The following is a 22,098-nucleotide window of genomic DNA, read 5'->3' as shown; positions in this document are numbered from 1 at the left end:
CACTCTTTTGTTCTCTTGTACATAGGTCACTATGAGTTGGAACTGTCTTGAGAGGGAGTGCCTAACAACAATTATGTACATTTTTCTTGGTTGATATTCTCATAGAAGCAAATGTTCGTCCTATCTTCCACAATATTTCTGGGTGGATGCAAACTGGTAACCTGTAGCAAACCCTTTCCTTTAACTTAGGACCTTGGCTTTTACTTATATATGTGTATTTCTAAATATGAGTTTGTAATTTCCTTGACTATGCCCATAGCAAGGAGGTAAGGAAACAAAGGGAGCAAATAGAGATTAAAAAAAACTAACAATTGAACTAGAATTTACTACATTAACTCCCAATGGAATAAATTACTATTTCAGTGAGAAATAGATATTATTTATAGTAGAAACAAAAGTGTAGAGTGATATGTAAATTAGATAGTTATAAAAGAGTATTGTACTTTAGGAAATATTTTCAAAGATCTAAATTAATATAATACTGCACAGAATTGAAAAAATGATGAGTAAAGTGGTCAAAATTTCTGAAAAAGCTATAGCATTGTTCAATATTTCCATATTGTTATTCTACCCATTTTAGCATTCTCTTTGTACTCAGTCAGTTAATGACCAACCTGCGACTATGAAATTGCTGCAAAAGTTTTGTTAAGCAGTCTACTTTTATAAAGAGATTTTTGGATTGGTCTAATTAAACAGATTTGTTTTTAAAATGGGAGAATTTTCATTTCTATCATTTTGTTTTCTGTCACATAAATGTTAACTGTTGTACCTGTAACATCTAGTTGTAAACATATTTACACTGAAATTTTACAGCAGTCCTAAGAGTAGCTCATTTTTATAGCCATAATTACTATGTCTGAAAAATTGTGTTCGCACTGTTTACAAATTTGTCTGCAATCTAACCTAAAGTAAAATGATCTTTACTTTAGTCAAGCCCAAGCTATATTTTAATGGACTTTTAAAAAATGACCATTTGCATGGGATATGCAAATATGTTTGTTATTGAATGTTTGCTCAAAATCAAAACCAAAATAACAACAAACAATTATCGTTGAGTTGACTTAGACTCAAAGAAGCTCCACGTGTTTCAGAGCAGAATTTACTCTATAGGTCTCCCAAGGGTGCCACCATGCAGTAACCAGTTGCCAGGCCTTTGTCCCGAGGTACCTCTATGTGAATTCAAACCGCCAACTTTCAATTAAGAGTTGAAAACTGTTTATGTTACCTAGGGAATCTTAAAGTTATATTAGCCTTTTTGCATTTTCCATAACACTCACAGGACAAGAAGAGTTGACAGCCAACATCATACTAAATGTAGGGACAATAAGCTTCTTCTTGGAATAGGAGGACTAAGACATGGGGGCCTTTTCTTACCACTATGATTCAAGATGGCATGGAAAAGCTTCCAAAAGTTTATGGCAATTAATTATCTTTTCTACCAGCTTTTTGAAGGCTCTCATATTACAAGTTTTATCTATAGCAATAAAACAAGAAAAACGTATCTAAATTGTTTGATGTGGTGCCAGATGATTAGCCCCTATGGTTGGAAGGCACTCAAAATACAAACAGAGACAATCTTCCTCTTCAAAATAGTGTTGACAAGAATAGCACTGGGAGAGAAAAGCAGTCGAGTATTGGCTGATGGGCCACAACTCAAAACAAGAAGAGGCTGCAAACATCTATTAAAAATCAGAATGTGGCAGGTATAAGAATGAATCTAGATTTGGACATTGTGAAACATAGCAGAGAATGAGAACACATAAAGACAGATCCCGGAGGCATTGGTGACCTGAAATGGATGAATATTGACTGTTTTGAGTGAGACAGTCATATGGTTTGCTCTGCAGGGAATGACAAATGCAAGAGGAATGATGACACATTCATAAAAACATTTCAAAGTCTCCCTTGAAATAAAATGCTGTCTGTGATAAGATAATATCTGATCACCTACAAAGTAGAGTAATTCATTAGCTTTTATTCAGATTTACCCACCTTTTCCTAATACAAACATTAAAAGACTATGGACAGACTCTTGTCTGTCATTTTGTCATACTTTAGTGGCTTGTGTGTTGCTGTGATGCTGGGAGGTATGTCGCCAGTATGTCATATGCTATAAGGGTTACCCCAAGACCACAGATTTCAGCACAGTTTATAGATTATCAAGAAGGAATGACCTTTCTACTTCTCAGGAATGAGCCACGAAAATCTTATCAACAACCAAAACATTTTCAGATACCAGAAACCTCCTGAAAGGAAGCAGAATGTTGTCAGAAACAGTTCCAAAAGATGAGCCCATTATGTCAAAGTATGACTGAGGAACCTTGTCTTCCCCAAGTAGAGTCAAGTCGAGTAGAGCCTGTGGGAATAAAGCTTTCAGGACCTTGATTGGCTGATGGGGCATGACTCAAAGTGAGGGAAAAAAACCAGCTGTAAATATTAATTAATAATTGCCACTTGGAATGTCTGCAGTATATCTTGACTATTGCTTCTAGAAGCATTGGTAGTGGATCCAAGCAAGTAGAAATCCTAGACAACTTCACTCTTCACTCCATTGACTGTGTTAGCTATTGGTCTAGTTATAAGGATTTTAGTTTTCTTTACAATAGGTTATAATTCTTATTGAAGTAGGTAATCCTTGATCTTCCTCAGCAATTGCTTCAAGTCCTCCCCACATTCAGCAATAAGGTTGTGTCATCTGCATATTGAAGGTTGATCATAAGCCTTCCTAAAACCCTGATGCCATGTTCCTCTGCATATAGTCCAGCTTTACTGATTGTTTGCTCAGCATACAGATTGAATAAATATAGTGGGAAGATACAATCTTGATGTATACCTTTCTTGATTTACAATCACGTAGTATTCCCTTGTTCTGTTAGCACAACTGTCTTGATCTTTGTTCAGGTTTCTCATGAACATTGCCTAATACCTTTGCATAGTCAATAAAACATAAGTAAACATCATTCTGATATTCTCTGCTTTCAACCAATATCCAGCTGACATTAGCAATGATACTCCTTGTTCTATGTCTTTTGAATAAGGTCTGAATTCATGGCAGCTTCCAATAACTGCTGCAACCATTGTTGATTTATCTTCACCAAAATTTTATTTGCATGTGATATCAATTATATTTGAATGGGTACCAATATGGACCTCTTTCAGTCACTTGACCAAGTGACTATCCCTAAATTTCCTGGCATAGACGAGTGTCTCCAGTGGTTTGTTAGCTTGTTGAAACATGACAACTGACATTCTGTCAATTCTTGGAGCCTTGATTTTGGCTATTGCCTTCAATGAAGTTCAGATTTCTTCCTTCACTACTATAAATCCTTCCTCACTCGCTACCTCTTCAAATGGCAGATGGTTGACTAGTTTTGTTTTGTTTTTTAATACAGTGGCTCTGAATATTTTTTCCATCTTCTTTTGATACTTCCTTCATCGTTCATTATTTTGCAATAGTCTTTCAATGTTGCCATATCAGGCTTGAGTTTTTTCCTGAACTAATTTCAGTTTAAAATATGCCAAGCCTGTTCTTTCTTTGTGGTTTTCTAACTCTCTCTATTTGCATATTTTATTATAGTACTTTACTTTCTTTCCTAAGCTGCTCTTTGAAATGTTCTGGTCAGCTCTTTTACTTCATTATTTCTTCCATTTACCTTAGATATTTTATGATTAAGAGTAAGTTTCAGAGTCTCTTTTGAGACCCACTTTCATCTTGTCTTTCTCTCCTGTCTTTTTAATGACTTTTGCCTTCCTCACGAATAATGTGCTTGGTGTCATCCCCCCAGGGCTTCTATCATTAGTATTCAATGAGTCAAATCTGTCCTTGAGATGTTCTTGAAATTCAGAAGGGGTAATATTTTAGCTCGGGTGGACTTGTTTTACATTTCTTCAGCTTCAACCTGAACTTACACATAAGCAATTGATGGTCTGTTCCATAGTCAGTCCCTGGCCTCATTTTAGCTGTTGCTGTTGAGCTTCTCTTTCATGTCTTCCTCCAAATATAACCAATTTGATTTTTTTGCATTCTATCTGGAGAAGTCCACCTGGGTGTTAGCCTTTTGTGTTGTTGAAAAATGGTATTTGCAGTGAAGAAGCCTTTGGTCTTACAAAATTCCATTATGTGATCTCCATTTTCATTATTATCACCAATGCCATATTTTCCAGTGATAATCTCTTCCTCTTTGTTTCCAATGTTTGCATTCCAACCTCCAAAAATTTCAATAATTCTGAATGCGTCGTGATCACGTTTGATCAATTTCAGCATAAAGATATTGGTAAAATTAGTCAATTTCTGTATCACTACCTTTAGTGGTTTGTGCATACATTTTATTGAGAGTTGTATTGACTGACATTCCTTGTATGCAGATACATATACTTGTATCACAGATGGTATTGAACTTCAAGATAGATTTTGAAATATCCTTTTTGATACTGAATGTGATGCATTCTTCTGGAATCTGTCATTCCTGACATAGTATATCATGTGATTTTCTGATTCAAAATGGCTAATTTCAGTGCAAATCAGCTCACCAATGCCTAGTGTATTGATCTTTATGATTTCTGATTATTAATTGTCATTTACAGATGTTTATTCTTAGTCTGAATTTCCCCGTCAGCAAATGAAGTTTCCTGAGGGCTTCTGTCTATCCCAGTCACTATAGTTGACCGTCCTTTGAGAAGGCAGCTCTTCCTCAGTCATATTTTGGTGTTTTCTGACATACGACGTTCATCTTCTGCCAATCCTTGATGATGTTCTGTCATTATTCATGAAGTCTTCAGTATCTGACAGTGCTTCAGTGCGATTCATAAGACTTTCAGCGACTAATTTGCCCATTATGGACAACCTATCCTTCTTTGTCATCTGTTCTTAGTCTTGAAGCTTTATTGCAAAGTCTGCACTTTGGCAGTCCCTGCTGGTATTTGAAATACCAGTGATATAACTCTCAGCATCACACAAACACACAAACCACCCCGAACTGACAGAGAAATTCACTATCCACCTAGTTTGATGTAGAAAAGCTTAGCATACTCATAACAAAACAAGAAATAGATCAGGTCATTAAATTTTCCCATAAAACAGTCCAGGGACAGATGGCTTCACTGGAGTATTTACCAAGCTTTCAGGAAAGAGTTGACACCAATTTTAAACAAATGACGAAGATATATACAAGGATGGACAATTTCCAAATTCATTTTATGAATTTCTAGACCCCTGCTATTGAATATAGGCAAAGATACTACCAATAAAGAAAATGAAAGCCCAGTGTCCCTCATGAATATAGATGCAAAAGTCTCAACAAAGTATGAATTAATCCAACAATATAAAAAAATAGTACACCACTGTGGTAGTTACATAATTTCATATGAACTTGAAGATATATAAAAGTGTAGGAGTAAAGTCTAGCTAAATTAAAAAAAGATTGGAATTGTCAGGGACAATTTTATATTGAGTTCTATTCCATACTGACGGCTACAATTCTTGCCTTCATCAGCATTGCTTTAAGGCTTCCTCAATTATAGCAAGCAGAGTTTTGTTATCTGTATATTAAAGATTGTTAATAAATCTTCCTGCATTCCTGATGATGCATTCTTCTTCATATACTCCAGCTTCTTTGATGATTTGCTCAGCATACAGATTTAATAAGTATAATGAGGGTATACAACCTGATGTGCACCTTTCCTGATTTAAGGCATGCGACATTCTCTTGTTCTGTTCACACAAGTGCTTCTTGATCTGCATGAGCACAATCAGGTGTTCTGAATTCCCATTCTTCTCAAGCCTATCCATAGTTTGTCACAATCCACACAGTTAAATTCCTTAACATCGTCAAGAAAATATAAGCGAACACTTTTCTGATATTCTGTGCTTCCAGCCAAGATCCTCCTGACACCAACAATGATATCTCTTATTCCACATCCTCTTCTGAATCCAGCCTGAACTTCCAGGAGCTCCCTGACAATGGACTGCTGAAAGCCTCGCTGGAGAATTGTAATAAAAGTTTTCCTTGCCTGTGCTACGAAATTGTTCTATAGGTTGAGCATTCTATTGGGTCACATTTCTTTGGAATGGGTACAGATATGGAGCCATTCCAAACAGTTGGCCAAGTAGCTGTGTTCCAAGTTTCCCGGCACAGATGAGTGAGTGCTTCCAGGGCTTCATCAGCTTGCTCAACATTTCAGTTGGTCTGCCTTGGTTTTGGGTGATGCTTCCCAGGCAGCGTGAACTTCTTTCTTCACCATTGCTTCTTGCTCATACACTGCCTCCTGAACTCTTGGAATGCTCACTAGTTTTTTTCTTGGTACAGTGATTTTGTGTATTCTTTGCATCTTCTTTTGATGTATCCTGCATCATTCATTATTTTGCCCATTAAATAGAATATTCAGTATTGCAACTCGAGATTTACATTTTTAACAAACTCTCTTAGTTTAAGATATGCTGAGCATGTTCTTCCTTGCAAAAGCAAATACCTACATTTTATTTTCCATTGTGGGGTATGGTATAAAAGTTTTTCCTTGTCAGGGGATACTGAGTAATTTTTATTTTTCCTCTGAAAAGGGTGGTAGGTCAAGTAAGTTGGGAACCTATGGACTAGACTGTTTACTTGTGCTAACCTGGGTGAAATGAAATATAGTAGTTCATGAGGTAGAGAAGGGAAATCAAGTTGCTGGTGAGGGGTAAACTACTGGGGCTTTGACTGGTAGTTTCAACTGTTTAATAGAAGTTAATTTTGAAATATAAATCCCTACCTATTCACAATAAAAATTATTACAAACAGAAAATTTAAAATAATACTCATTCTTGCTTGTGAATTTGAAATGGTACAACTATTAGAGAAAATAGTGTGATAATTCCTCAAAAAAATTGAAATAAAACTTGAGCTCTGTCTAGAAAAATGAAAGACATTTTCCTTATTAATTAATGAAGAGTAGTTTTAAATCAAAACCCTTTTTGTGTGCCACAGAGGTAATGCATTCACCTGCAAAATAAAATGTTTTCTGTTCAAACCAGCCATGCTCTTTGTAGGAGAGAGTGTGGCAGTTTGTGTCCATGAAGACAGGGTTGGAATCATCATGGGGAAATGTTCTTGGTTCTACAGGGCCATGATGTGTTGGAACTGCCTCAATGACAATGTTTTTTGTTTGTTTGTTTTAAATTGAGAGTAAACTATTTTAATAGAGATTTATTTCAGTTACATATTCAAGACACATTTGTTCAAACACAACAAAGGTTTTCCCTACTGTCTAAAATTAGGAAAAGTGTGTCAGGGTTGTATTCTTTCACTATAATTTTCAACTTGTATATGGAGCAAGTAATCCAAGAAGCTGGACTTCTTGGTATGCAGAATCAATATTAGAGAAAAATTTGCTAATTACACTCCACATATAGATATCCTAACTTTGCTTGCTCCCAGTAAGAGGACTTGAAGCATTTACTGATGAAGATCAATGATTATAGCCTTCAGTACAGATAGTATGCCAACATAAAACAAACATTTTCACAACTGGACCAGTAAACATCACGATAAATAGAAAAAGATTCAAGGATTTCCTTTGACTTGGTTTAAAACCTGTGTATTTGAGAGCGGTAGTGAAAAAATAAACAATGATATGTTTCTGTGAGCTAATAAGCTTTAAGAGAACTCTCTAAGTTGGTCACAACATAAGACAGCATGTCACTTTGAGAAGTAGAGTGCACCTGACCTAAGGATTTCTAACTCGGCAGCTAGACAACAAATCAGAAAGACAGAAGAATTAATGCTTTAAATTACAGAGCTGCTGAAGAATACTAAATATATGATGGGCTGCCAATAGGATAAACAAATTGGTCTTTGAAGGAGTCCAACCAGAATGGTCCTTGAAAGCCAGGAGGTTGGGACTTTATCTCACGTACTTTGGACACATTCTCAGGAGGGATCAATCCCTGGAAAAGGACAGCACACTTGTTAAAGTAAAGCGTCAATGAAAAATAGAAATTTCCTCAAAATACGAATGACACCGTGGTTGCAACAGTGGACTCTGACATAGCAATAATTGTGAGGAGGGTGCAGGACCATGCAGGAGTGAGTTCTACCATGCCCAGGCTGTCTGTGGATCCAAATGGATTCAACGGTACCCGACAACATTATTTGAGACACAGTGCATTTTGATTGTAAAAATCAATGACTCTAGTAAACTGTCATGCAAAAATGGTAGAATGTCTTCTGAAGGGTATATTCAGAAGATGATAATTTAATTACTGTAATCCTGCTATTATGATTAGAATAGCTAAAGGTGTGGGATATGTAGTCAAGCAGAATGCGAGTTTTGTCCTATCTTACAGGTTAAGTGTGGTAGTGTCACATGATTTTATGTCAACTTGGAATCCAACCTGTCAATCTGGTCACGGACTGATGATGCCTTCTTGGGGGTATGGCCTTCTTACAAGCAGGGAAACTAGGAAACTGCCCTTCTGGCTTCCTGCCTGCGGGAACTCTGCTTCCCTCCAGGGGCAGGTTCCTGGTGGAGAGTGGTGCCCTGCCATTTTCCCATGGACCTTGGATCCAAGTGACTTTGCACCCCCTGGCCTATGATCTTCCTGCTTCCTGCTTCACTTTTCTGGGTCACTAGCCTGTAGCCCCGAGTCTGGAAAGGGACTCAGGAACTAGCATTGCACTTGTGGACTTGAGTTGGACGGGGCTGGGATGCCTTCTTGATATGTAATTATTTCGTGATAGAAAGCTCTTTCTTAGACATAGATCAGTGTCACTGCATTTGTTTCTCTAGACAACTCAGCTGAACACAATAGGCAACCTGTTTCATCAAACTTTTTAATTAGCTGAAAAATAGGAAAGAATCCGAAAGAGAGAGAGAGAGAGAGAGCATTCAAGCTTGCCTAACTACTAAAAACAATAATCTGCATATTCCAGCGTGGTCACAGTTTTTGATGTTAGAAATAAAACAATGAATTATTCCTTTTCTCTTGTCATTTACAAAATTTCTTAAGGTGTGTTTTATATGCCAATTTGAGTGGCATTTTTCAACATCTGTGGGTTCTAAGGTGAATTGTTTAGCCCATTTCATGGATGAGAAAAGAAACTAAACCTTATATTCAAGACAGAAGCAAAAGAAGAAAAGTCAAAAAGCGAGGAGTGAGGGAAGAAATCAAATGGCATATAAAACTTGTTGTCCCTTATCACTTTCCACAGATCCTTTCGTGACTGGAACACGCCATAAACAGCCATCCTCCATCAGGAAAACATCCATAGCCAAAAGTTAAAAATCTAGTGTCTCCAGCCCCCCTTTCTTTCCCATTTCTTCCCAATCCTCAGCTCACCCCTCTCATTGGCTGTGAAAGAGATTTCATTGTTCACGTGTTGGTGACTAAGGCCTCTCAGGGTGTTTGTCACTGTCATGTTTTGATTGTTTGTCTACAGCACCCAGACTTTGTTTCATCTTTGGCACACAGGCATTGAAATGAAATGGGATGTCAGAAAATCCAGGTTGCCTTTATAACAAAGAACATGTTGCCTCTTTAGGGAACAATGAAACATGATGAATAGCTATTCAATTTTTTGTAGTACTTCCAGCATTGGATAAAGCAAAACTCTGGCCCAACATTGAGAGCGGCCATCTCTTTTGTCGCCAGTACTGGAATAGTTAATTACTTTGCGGTTCTATAAGAAGACAAGAATGAGCAAGCTCCGGCCACTGCATCACAACCTAAAACCAAAGTGACAGATCGCAGTCTGCAGCTGAAACAGATGGCTGCTTACGGGGCTGACAAAGAGAATGTAAACTGTAGAGGCTTTCAGACTATGCTGCAGCCTCAAAGAGGTGAAAAGAACACCTTCCTTTCAACAGGACATTCATACACGGGCGGGCGCACTACACACACACACACACACACACACACACACACACCAGCATGAGGTTGCCTCCACGAAACTATTGCAAAGTATTCAGCCATGTACTATTGCATTCATGGAAAATGGAATTGTGGCTCTGTGCCTTTCCAGAAACATAAAGAATAATGGGCGTTTAAAACATTGGAATGGACATGGTACTGGAAAAAAAGGCTTTCACCTTAAACTCCTCCTGGGGTGTGGGTGACAGTTTTTAGACCATTCATTTTTTGAAACAGTAAAGATGGAGAATGTACTGTGGTTCGGCGCCGTAGAATTGATCTGACTCACAGTAACCCCGTGTACGACAAAATGCAACACTTCCCAATCCTACACTATCTTCAAGCTCATGCCCATGCCTGAACTCCTGTTGCAGCCACTGTGATAATCCACCATGCTCAGCGTCCTGCTCTTTCTAGCTGAAGCTCCACAGCTCCGAGCATCGGAACTGTTTCCATCCCCTAACACGGACAAGTGCATGTGACAGAGACTTGCCATCACTACTTCTAAGGAAAATCCTGATTGCCTTTTTCCTCAAGACCTATTTTGTTTTTTCATTCTTCTGGAAGTCCATGGGATAGTCAATATTCTTCTCTAACACTGCAATCCAAAGGCATTGATTCTTTTCTGGTACTTCTTATTCATGCCTAGATTTTGCTAGCACGTATGGCAAATAAACATACTTGGGTCAGGCTCATCTTCCTTCCCGAAGTCACGTCTTTCTTTTCAACACTTCAAAGGGGTCCTTTGGAGCACATTTGCCCAATTCAAAATGGTGTTTGATTCTTGTTCAGTGCTGGTTCCATGGACACTAACTGTGGATCCAAGTAAAATGAAATGGCTAACAACTTCACTCTTTTCTCCATTTATCGTCATGCTGCTTATCGATCGAGTTTTGAGGCTGTGCGTTTTCTTTATATGAATGTGTCATCCAAGTAGAAGGCTGTAGTCTTTGACCTTCCTTAGTAAGTGCTCCTCGACCCCCTCGTTTCAGAAAGCAAAGTTGCATAATCTTTGCAGGCTAAATAATGGGCCTTTTTTATCCCGATGCCTTTTTTCCTTCAGATAGTTCATCTCATTAGGTTAGGTGCTCGGCATACAGATAGAATAGCATGGTGAAAGGCTATACCCCTAATGTTTCCGTGACGTGGTTTTAAACTACATAGCATCTTTTTTTTTCCTACTCGAATGACTATCTCAGTCTTTGTAGAGGTTCTGTGTGTGATCACCATGAAGTGTCCTAGAATTCCCACTCTGTTCAATGTTACCCATGATTTCTTATGATGTACACATTTTATTGCCTTTACATAGGTAATAAAACCCAGGTAAATACCTCTGCATTTAGCTGACATTAGCAATGATACCCCTCATTGCATATCGAGTTCTGAATCTGGTTTGGATTTCTGGTAATTTCTTTTTACTATACTACTGCTATAATTTTTTGAGTTATCTTCAGCAAAATTTTACTTGTGTTTGGTACAAACAATAGAGTTATATCATTTACACATTCTTTTAGGTCACCACTTTGTATTTAGCATAAAATACATCTTCCTGTGGGTTTGATCAGGTAGCTCTCTTCCAATTTTCTTGAGACAGATGATTGAGTGCTTTCAACATCCTAACCATTTGTTGAAATCTCTCAGTTGGTATTTTGCCCATCTTGGGTTGTATTTTCAGTCAATGCCTTCAGTGCAGGCTGGAAATTTTACCTCACTACAATTAATTCTAGATTATATGTTACATCCTTAAATACTTGTTGTGCAATGGCTTAGAATTTGAAACCCCAAAAGGAAGAACAAGCTCAGCATATTTTAAACTGAAAGAATTAGAGAAAAAAAAATTCAGGCCTTGAGATACAATATTGAAAGAATATATGGGCTAACTATTGAACAAAACAGAAAATATCAAAAGAATATGGAAAAAATATACAGAATGTCTGTACCAAAAAGATTTGGTCAATATTCCATCATTTCAAGAGGCAGCATATGAGCAAGAACCAATGGTGCTAAAGAAAGAAGTTCAAGCTGCACTGAAAGCATTTCCCCAAAACAAGGTTCCAGGAATTGATGGAATACAAATTGAACTATTTCAGGAAGCTGATGAAGTGCTGGAAGCACTCACTTGTCCATGTTAGGAAATTTGGAAGACATGGCCAAATGGCCAGAAGAGATCCTATCTGTGCCCACTCCTGAGAAAGAATGATATCATTATTATCACAGGCAAGTAAGAGTTTGCTGAAAATCATTCAATACGAGCTGCAGCGGTCCTTTTACAGGGAGCTGCCAGCAGGTTCGTTCAGTCTGGGTTTAAAGGAGGATATGGAACTAGGAAAGCTATTGCTGATGTTAGATGGATTTTGGCTGAAAAAATAGAATACAAAAAAGATGTTTACTTGTGTTTCACTGACTACAAAGGCATTTTTGACTATGTGTACCATAACAAACTCTGGATAGCTTTGAGAAGAATGTGAATTCTAGAATACTTCACTGAGTCCATGAGAGCTTTTATGTGGGCCAACAAGCATTTGTGTGAACAGAATAAGGGAATACTACATGATTTAAGTAACAAAAGTTGTGTGTCAGGGTTGTAAGTTCTCATTATATTTATTTAATCTGTATATTGAGTAAATAATCAGAAAAACTGGATTATATGAAGAAAAATTTAGCATCAGGATTAGTGGAAGGCTTATTAACAACTTTCCAGTGTGCGGATGATGCAATCCTGCTTGTTGAAAGCGAGCAGGGCTTGAAGGCCTTGTTGTTGAGGATGAAGGATTACAGTCTTCAGTATGGATTCCAACTCAAGGCAAAGAAAACAAGAACCTCACAGGTTGACATCAGGATCATGCGAGAAAAGATGAAATTGTTAAGGATTTTGTCTTGCGTGGATCCAGCATCGATGCTCAAGCATGTAACAGTCAAGAGATCAAAAGACACATTGCGTTGGGTAAATCTGCTGCACACAACCTCTTGAATGTGTGAAAAAGCTTGGAAGTTACTTTGAGGAACGAGGTGGGCCTGACTCAAGCCATAGGATTTTCAATGGCTTCCTGTGCGTGTGGTGGTTGGACACTGAGGCAGGAAGACCAAAGAAAAATAGGTGCATTTGGTTTGTTTTGCTGGCAATGTTAAAAGCACAATGAACTGCCAAAAGAACCACAACATCTGGTTGCAAGAAGTGCTGCCAGAATTCTCTTTAAAATCAGGCGGGTGAGACTTCTTCTCATGCATTTTGGACATGGGATCAGCAGCAAGCAGAGCCTGAAGCAAACGTTACGCTTGGTGGAGAGGATGGCCAGTGAGAAGGAGGACCGGCTCCGATGAGATGGGCACTGTGGCTGCAAGCCTGGGCTCACACATACGGAACAAGTGTGAGTACGGTGAGGCACAGGACCGTGTTTTGTCCAATTGTACAGACAGGCTGTGCAGGTTGGATTCGACTATACAGCACCTATCAACAACAAAATGGTTGTACATGGACACGTTGCACTTGGTCCAGTGGTTCTGTACTTTCCTCTAATCTTCTTTTGATGTTTTCTGTCATCCATATCTTGCCCATAGACTCTTCCGGTATTATAACACGAGGCTTGAATATTGTCTTCCATACTTTCAGCTTGGGGAATGCTGCGCATGCTCTTCCCTTTTTGTTTTCTAACTGTTGTCTTTGCATATTTCATGATAGTGCTTTACTTTGTCTTCCTGAGCCAACCTTTGAAATAGTCTGTTCAGCTCTTTTACTTCATTAGTTCCCCAGTTACTTTGGCTACTCTTTGTTCAAGAGTAAGTTTCAGATTCTCTTCTGATATCTACTTTTAATTCTTTCCTTGTCTTTTTAGATATCACTTGGTTTCTTATGAGGTCCTCAATGTATCCTACAACTCGTGGGGTATTCAGTCATTAACGTTTAATGAACCAAATCAAATTTTCAGGTGGTCTCTAAATTCAGGTATGATATAATCAAGGGCATATTTTGGCTCTTATGATCTTGTTTTATTTTAACTTCAACTTGAATGTGTATATGAACAAAGATGGTGCCTGTGGAGTACATCCCTGGTCTCATTCTGGCTCATGATATTGAACTGCATTATCTCTCTATTTGACTCTGTGTTGTCCACCCTGTGAGATGCGTATGTTTACTTGTTGTTTATGTTGTTGATAAAAGTATATACTTCGAGCAACTTATTGGTCTTGCAATTTTTTTCATGTGATTTCCAGCATCTTTTCTATTACAAGGCCCATATTTTCCAATTATTGATTGTGCTTGTTTCTTTTTTTTCACATTTTGATCACCTATAATTATTAATCCTCCTTAATCGAATCTATTTTAGACTGCCAAAGTTCATGTCCCTGCTGATAATTGAAACACTGGGGACACAGCACCATAGCATTGCAGCAACTTACAAACACCATGAGGGATGAGAAAATATTAGTATAATCAAAAGTCATAGAATCAAGAGACAGGTGTTTTTAAATTTCTTAACAACAGTCATGTTAATGAATATTCAAAACTTAGATGTGTGTCCTTTTGTTCAGAAGTGCTTCAACAAACACTACAGTAACTGGCTATGTGCCTTCTTGGTATGCTAATTAGTGGCAGGCAGGCCATCCACAGGGATGTTTAATTGCTATCAAATTGAAAGCAGGAATAAAGTGGAAAAAGAAAGAGAAATGCAAAGTGAAAATCCCTTGAATTTGAAATTGACTTTACTCTAAGTCCTTTTCTATTGTGGAACATTCTCTTAAAGTAGCTCTGGAACCCCATGACTTCAGATATTTTAGTACTCAATCTTATTCAGTTGTAGATAGAACTTGTTAATGATCTCAGAAGTGCTGATCCTTATTGAACAGAAAGATGTCTGGCTTTCAGGCTTGTGAGTCATGAATTGTTTTCCTCTTGAAGAACAAGTACCATCAGCTCAGGGTTAGAAACACAGGGCAGAGAGGAATTGTTTGCTTTGTTTGAAAGATGCTGGAGGCCTGGGTAGGGAGACAACCTTCAAACTTCATTTTGTTAAGATCTGTGCCATCCTATTGACTGGATGACTAACTTATCTTTAGTTTACATTAGTGTTGTGACATCAGTGAAGTGATGAGCTTTGTGTTGGGTCCCTTTTCCTCATCAATTTCCTATTTTATTTAACAGGGAAGTCTTCCCTTTGGGATAAATACAGTGCTTCCTCTTTTTAATCCACTGTACAATTCAAGCCATATTTTGTAAGCTTTGCCTTTCTCTCAGTGCTGGCTCACTTTTTTCACTTTTGGATTTGGCTTTCTTCAGCTGCAGTTTTACCTGGGGGACCCCATTAACTCACTCTGGCTTAGCTGCCACCTGCTGAGCATGTTAATGACCCTCATGTTTTCCCCCTTCCTGACTCTACCCAGTTGTATTTCTAAGCCTTTCTCTCTAGCACATCTTTGCCTCTCAGATGTGACCACCACCTGCACAGCAAATGAACACATTCTACCCTACATGCCCAGGGTGCTTCATAAAACACTTCAGGGTTGACATTGCTCCCCAAAGTATCTCTTTACTACCAATTTTCTGTTTGAATGGTCAAGGGATCCTTTTATTCCACTATCTCACTTAGGATTTTGGAAGACCACCTTGCTTACGCTTCACCGCTTTATTCATACATGCTCTTGGCAAAATGGTTCTGTTAGTTGCTGTCAGGTTGATTCTGATTCAGGCCAAGCCCATCTGTGAGGAATGGAATGGCTCAACACAATGTACAGTGATCATTCGGAAACAAATGGACAAACCCGCCTTCTTAAGAGTCTCTAGGTAGGTTTGAAATGCCAATCTTTCTGTTAGTAGTACAGAGATGAACCATTTTGCCACTCAGGCACTTCTTGCCAAAATAGCACTGCCCATTTCTCCCCCATTTCTCCTGACCTGCCTTACATCCTCATCTTCCTCTCCAGCATTCTCTCACGACCCAGTATGATTATCAAACCCTTTTTATAATATCCTTTTTGTCCTTGACTCTATGTCTTCTGATATGTAATACCACCGACTTACATCAGAATTGCATTTATTAACTTAAAATTAATGCTTATATTTTGGTAATTAAAAACACAATTTAAAAAATAAACATGAAAAGTTCGTGTTTTCCCCTCTCCTTTTGTCCTTGCTGGTACATTTGCCGAAATAAGCTATATAATTCAAATATGCTTAAAGTTTACTCAGAAAACACGAAACATTCAGATCAGAAAGGAAACCACATTCCTGCAAGAGTGGAATAGAGTTTTTTGTATGATTGGTCAGCAATTGAGGTAGTTAGTTTATTATGCCAACCTGGCCAATAAACACATTTAGTTAGTTTATTGTGCCAACCTGGCCGATAAACACCTGTGGGGTCAATTGAAGGGTGGAGGGATATATGGCTCTGTGAGCCTCACCTTTTTAGTTTTTGGGTCTCTTGCTTTCTGATGGTTGGACCGGGGTGTAGCTGCCTTAGCCAGTTCCCTGCTTTAACTGGCAAGGCTCACTTCCTGCAAGACATCCTCAAGGAGAAGCCACATGGACCTACTCCGATGCAGCCCTTGGGGCTGGAGCAGCCATGTGGAGACCCCTGCCAGCGCTGAGATGCTTACATGTTCACTGATTTGACTTTCCTCATGTAGTCGGCGTCATTGCGTGTGTTTTGTGAGATGGAGGAGGACTTTGTGAATTGGCATCGGACATATGGGTTAATGGGTTAATGTTGGACTTGTGGGCGTGGGCAGCACCTGCACTAGGATGTTTTCTTGATGTGCAATTAACCTTTATATAAAACTGTCTCTTATACATGAGTTTCTGTGGATTTATTTCTCTAAAGTACCCAGACTAACACAAATATTAACATCTGGACATTGTCCAAATCCCGTGAAATTTATAATTCTCACCTAATCCTCAAAAACCCCCTAAGTCCTATTACTACATTTAATACATGAAATGCATGCACCTTACCCAACGTTAGCATTGTTTTCCATACAGCCCAGCGGAAGACGAGATCCTTTTTATCTCCCTTATTCTTGGGAGCTAGAAGATCCAAGCAAAGGGAAAAAGCATGAAAAGTGACGGCTCCCTTTGCTTTTTGCTAAAGGGCTGGGCTCTATTGCCTTTACGATCAGGTCTAAGTGCAAAGCCTTATCATATTCATTCAATTATTTTGTCTGTGGGTTTTCCCAGGAGCTCTTTCCTGTCATTTCCACCAAAAAGTTCATAACTACCACATGTTTATTCCTGTATAACTGCATATCCTTTTGGTCCTTTTAATGTTCATGCCAGGAAAATCAAACTCTAGGTTTGAAATGTAAACATGACTTCTTGATCATCCAAATCATCAATTACAATGTCCTTAGAGATACATCAAATTTTGATTCCTCAATTTGGACCCTTTAACTTGACTGCTTCAGGTGAACTGATGTCTATTTTTGGTGAATGGCATGAACTACACTCCATTTACACTCTCTGCCTTGCAGGAACTGACTGGGGGCTTGTCATTTTCCTGGGATTGTTGATCTATCGCTTCCACCATAGTTTATACCAGTAAGTGGGCATGTCATGAGTGGGGTAGAATTCTGTCCACTCCCAAGCTTTAGATCTATTTTAATCATGGATAACAGTTCTCTGAAATTACTAGCTTCGGTTAGCCTCAGTTCTCAGAAATAAAAAAATAAAATCTTTGTAAATATTTGTTCTAATTCTCTAGTGAGCATTTCCTGTAGAGCCAGTTTCAATTTTTTTTTCTTTTTTTTTTTTCAGTTTCAACTTTTAAGCAAAGCTGTTTTCTGAGGATCTTGCATTTGATGTTGTCTAACATGTCAACATCCATAGTTGGACATTCTATCCCCATGTTATGCATGTGGAAGGTAAAGCAGAATGAATTTTTACTCCCTTGTGAGAGAATGTGGCTTATAATGACTGACCTATGTTTTACTTGTATGAGCAATGGCCACGTGATGGCTGATGCCACCCTGTATGGAAACTCAAGGGCTTGCTGCTGCAAGAAACCTCCTCCTGTATGAAACCACCTAGAACAGTTATTACAATTTTAATCTTAGTGTGATATAGTTATACATTGCTTAAATGTAAACATTTTAGATTACATGAATACTAACACCACTGATTTATGAATCTTTCTAACTACATTATAACAATGTTAGTTACACTATTATTAATAACTTAGCAGACTTTTTAAAATTATACTCCTTTTTTCCATAAGGGGAAGAAAGACAGAGCTTTACACTCCTGTAAATAACTACAGCCTTAGAAACGCACAGAGGCAGTTCTACTCTGTTCTGTCAGGTCACTGTGAGTCAGGATTGACTCCGTGGCAATGAGTTTGGGGTTTAGGTTTAGGGATCCTTAATTACAATTTCATTTTCAAAAAGTTATTGATATAGATTCACACACACTAATTACTGTAATATTGTAGCTAAAACATGAGCGAATGTAAAAAACAACAACATCCCCAGACTATAAAGACACCAGCAAGAAGGAAAACGACAGCATTTGAAGCATCAACATAATTGAGCAGTAAGACAGCTCCGACTGGGGTGCATTGGAAGATTCAGAAAGTAGATGAGCACAGAGGCTTAGCCTTGCAGATATTTCATATGTGCATCTGGGCTTGCAAACATTATTATGAGTCTAACAAATTATAGGGATTAAAAAAATAAGTCTCTGTGGGAAGAGTGCACAAAATGTAGTAGACGGTCATGTTTGCGTCACTTCCTGTCAGGGTCCCCTGTGTGGTCTGTGCACCTCACAAGCCCCATGGGAGGCCACTGGGTGGGAATGCACGTCCAGGGCCACGGAGATGAAAAACTAGAGGGCACTTTGTATTTTACACTGAGAACTTCTAGAAATAGTAACTTCTTCAGGGAATGAGTGTGAAACATGGAGTATTAGACGTGAAGGGATGTTGTCAGAGATGCTACGAGAACAAATTTGTTGCCGGCACTGGGAATGTTGCTGATGGACTCTGCTGAAAACCACTCTAACTCGTGGCAGAGCCACAGCCAGCACTTGGGGGTTGTCACTTCTGCGCATGGTTCTACTTTGAAAATATAACCGTTACTTTAGTTTCTCCACCGCCTTCAAATAGTGTGGACCATTAGTTTTCTGGACATGACTAACCCTCTCTGGTCATTTAACGGACTCTCAGAAACTGGTAAGCAAATTATTATCTTTAAATCATAAGCCCTGCGGTTTTCTTTTGCTATCTTAATACTTGACTTTTCCCAATAAAAGGAAGAAATATTCTAACCTGTAAAATCATTATAGAAAACTTGAGGGAATGCTACTGGTTCTGCATTTTATTGACACCCTGGCTCCCGTAGACACCACCATCTCATGAACCTACCTTCCTTATTTTACTGCCATCAGGTATAAATTAGTGCAGCCGCTGACAAACAAAATTAAATAGTTCATTAATTCTTTATAGTCTAAAAGTCTGGGAAGTGCACTTACTACTTATTCTGGTGTTGATGGTAGAGTGGCTGGGTTAGTATCTTGGTTATACTGTTTATTAGTACATGGCTTTGAGAGAATGGCTTGATATTTTGTGTCTCAATATCCGTCTTTTTTTTTTTTAGCATTTTATTAGGGGTTCATACAACTGTTATCCCAATCCATACACACATCAATTGTGTAAAGCACATTTGTACATCATTTCTCAAAATATTTTCTCTCCATTTAAACCCCCGACATTAGGTCCTCATTTTTCCCCTCCCTCCCCGCTTCCCCCTCCCGCATGAGCCTTTGATAGTTTATAAATGGGTATTTTGTCATATCTTGCCCTGTCCGACATCTCCCTTCACCCACTTTTCGGTTGTCTGTCCCCCAGGGAGGAGGTCACACACAGTTCCATGTAATCGGTTCCCTCTTTCCTACCCATTCTCCCTTTACCCTCCCTGTTTTGCCACTCACACCACTGGTCCTATAGGGCTCATCCGTCCTGGATTCCCTGTATTTTCAGTAATATCCGTCTTTTAAAATGGAGATTCATAATACTATTTACAGGTTTGTGGAGTGTTATGAGGATTAAATAAATTAATGCCAATGGCATGCTTAGAAAAGTGTCTGACACCTGGTTAATCTTCATATATCTTAGATATTATTGTTGCTATTTTTATTAATGGATAGTAAAATGCTGCTTTATTCACCATTTAAAACTGGAAGCTTAAGTTTGCAGATATCAGTTTTTAATTCATCTTTATTATTCTTTCTCATTTTTTTTTATTAACTAAGGCATGTGGAGGTTTGACAGGTATTATGTACTACTTCATAGACAAATACCTTGTGGCCAGTATTCTGAGCCAGAATCTCCACAAGACAGTCAGTGTAACAGAGGACAACAATGCAGACACTTCTCTATCCACAGGAACTTACAGGACGACTGACATTAACCAAATTCAAATAAGTGTTTAATTGAAAATGATCATATATAACACACAATACAACCTCTATAATAAATGTATAGGAGAATTATCCAGAGAGTCTATATTTAAAGTATGAGCGATGTCAAGCCCTCTATCTGTGAGATCTTTAGGTAATGCCTCCATGGTAAAGTGGGAGTTGGAAGTGGAAGATCTGCCTGAATTGGGAAGAGGTCCACACACGAGGGCAAAATGGAAGACTGAATTGGAACAGGGAGGATGTTGGAGGTGGATGTGCTATAATTTCAATTTACTAAAAACCCAATTAATTTACGCATTTATCTCATTTTGGCATCTGTTGTTTGGTCCCTCCGAGTTGGTGCCAAGGCACAGCCACCTTAGGCATAACCGAAGAAAACAATACTCCGTCTTGAGCCATTCCCACAGTCATTCCTACGTGGGAGCAGCCACTGGGTCAGTCCATCTCGTTGAAGGTCTTCCTCTTTTTCTTGGCCCCTCTTCATTATCAAACATGAAGCGTTTCTCCAGGGACTGGTCCTTCCTAACAGACCACCCAAGTACAAGTGAGGAAGTCTGTCATCTGATGTTTAAGGAATGTCCTGGGTGCAATTTATTCAACCCAGGTATGTTCATTCTTCTAAGTCATCCATAGAATATTCCATGCTCTTTGCCAACACCACAATTCAATTCTTCTTTTGTCTTTATCATCTATTTCCCACCACTTCACATACGTATGAAATGGGTGAAAAGACTATGGCTTGGGTCAGACACACCCAGACATCTTTGCTTTTAACACTTTAAAGAGATCTTGTGTAGTATAGTTTTGGATGATAGAAATATATTGTCTAATGTTTTGACTGCTACTTCAATGGGTATAGATTGTAGAACCAAGTAAAACAAAATCCTAGACAATTTCAACCTTTTCTCTGTTTATTATGATGTCGCTTGTTGGACCTATTGTGAAAATTTTTGTTTTCTTTATATTGAGATGCCAGCCATATTGATGGCTTCATCCTTGATCTTCACCAGTGTATGCATGAAGCTTTGTTATTTTAGCAAGCCATCTGCATAGTGCAGGTTGTTAATGAGACTTCCTCCAATCTTGCTGCTGTTTAGTTTTCTCGCCCCTCCCGACTTTTCAGCTTTTTGGAGTATTTGTTCAGTGTACAGACTCTGTGCATGTGGTGAAAGGATACAGCCTTTTGCACCCCTTTCCTGATTTTACACCACTCAGTATCCCCTTGTTCTGTTAGAATGGCGGTTTCTTGGTCTATGTACAGTTTCGACACAAGCACAATTTATATTGAAATCTATTGTGCAGGGATCTAGTATTCTGAAATAAAATATGGCCAGTTCTGGTTCTCTTTAATAACTTTATCTTTTATCATTTCCCAAATTACTAAATTGGGAAACTGAAAGAGTCTTAATTATCTAACACCCAACCTTTGCCAGGGAATCACAACAGAATGTTGTATGGCATAGGAAAGATGAAGAAGTCTTAGGTGGCCCGATAGTCAGGATACACAGCGAGAAGAGCGACAATGGAATGGTCCATGCCACTGATTGTGAAGATGCCACTGGACCTGGCAATTGTTATCTTTCTGTCTGAATGGCTTCCATGAGTCAGCGCAGACGGGATGGCACTTAATAGCAGGAATTAGCAAATTATGGTTCTTGCTACGTGATATCTTAACCCTTTTTGCTTATTACTTTTCTTTATGTTGTTCTACATATCAATAATTCCTCTCATCACTGAGTTCTGTCTTCAAGTTCCTGGTTAACTGGGAAACCAAGCTTCTCTTGGACCATATCCTTCTTTAGTAAGGGCTTTT

Source organism: Echinops telfairi, unplaced genomic scaffold, assembly GCF_000313985.2.
Source record: "Echinops telfairi isolate 266 unplaced genomic scaffold, ASM31398v2 ScPeMD7_3533;HRSCAF=4204_0, whole genome shotgun sequence".
In the NCBI taxonomy this organism is placed as follows: domain Eukaryota; kingdom Metazoa; phylum Chordata; class Mammalia; order Afrosoricida; family Tenrecidae; genus Echinops; species Echinops telfairi.
This window is presented reverse-complemented; position numbering follows the sequence as displayed.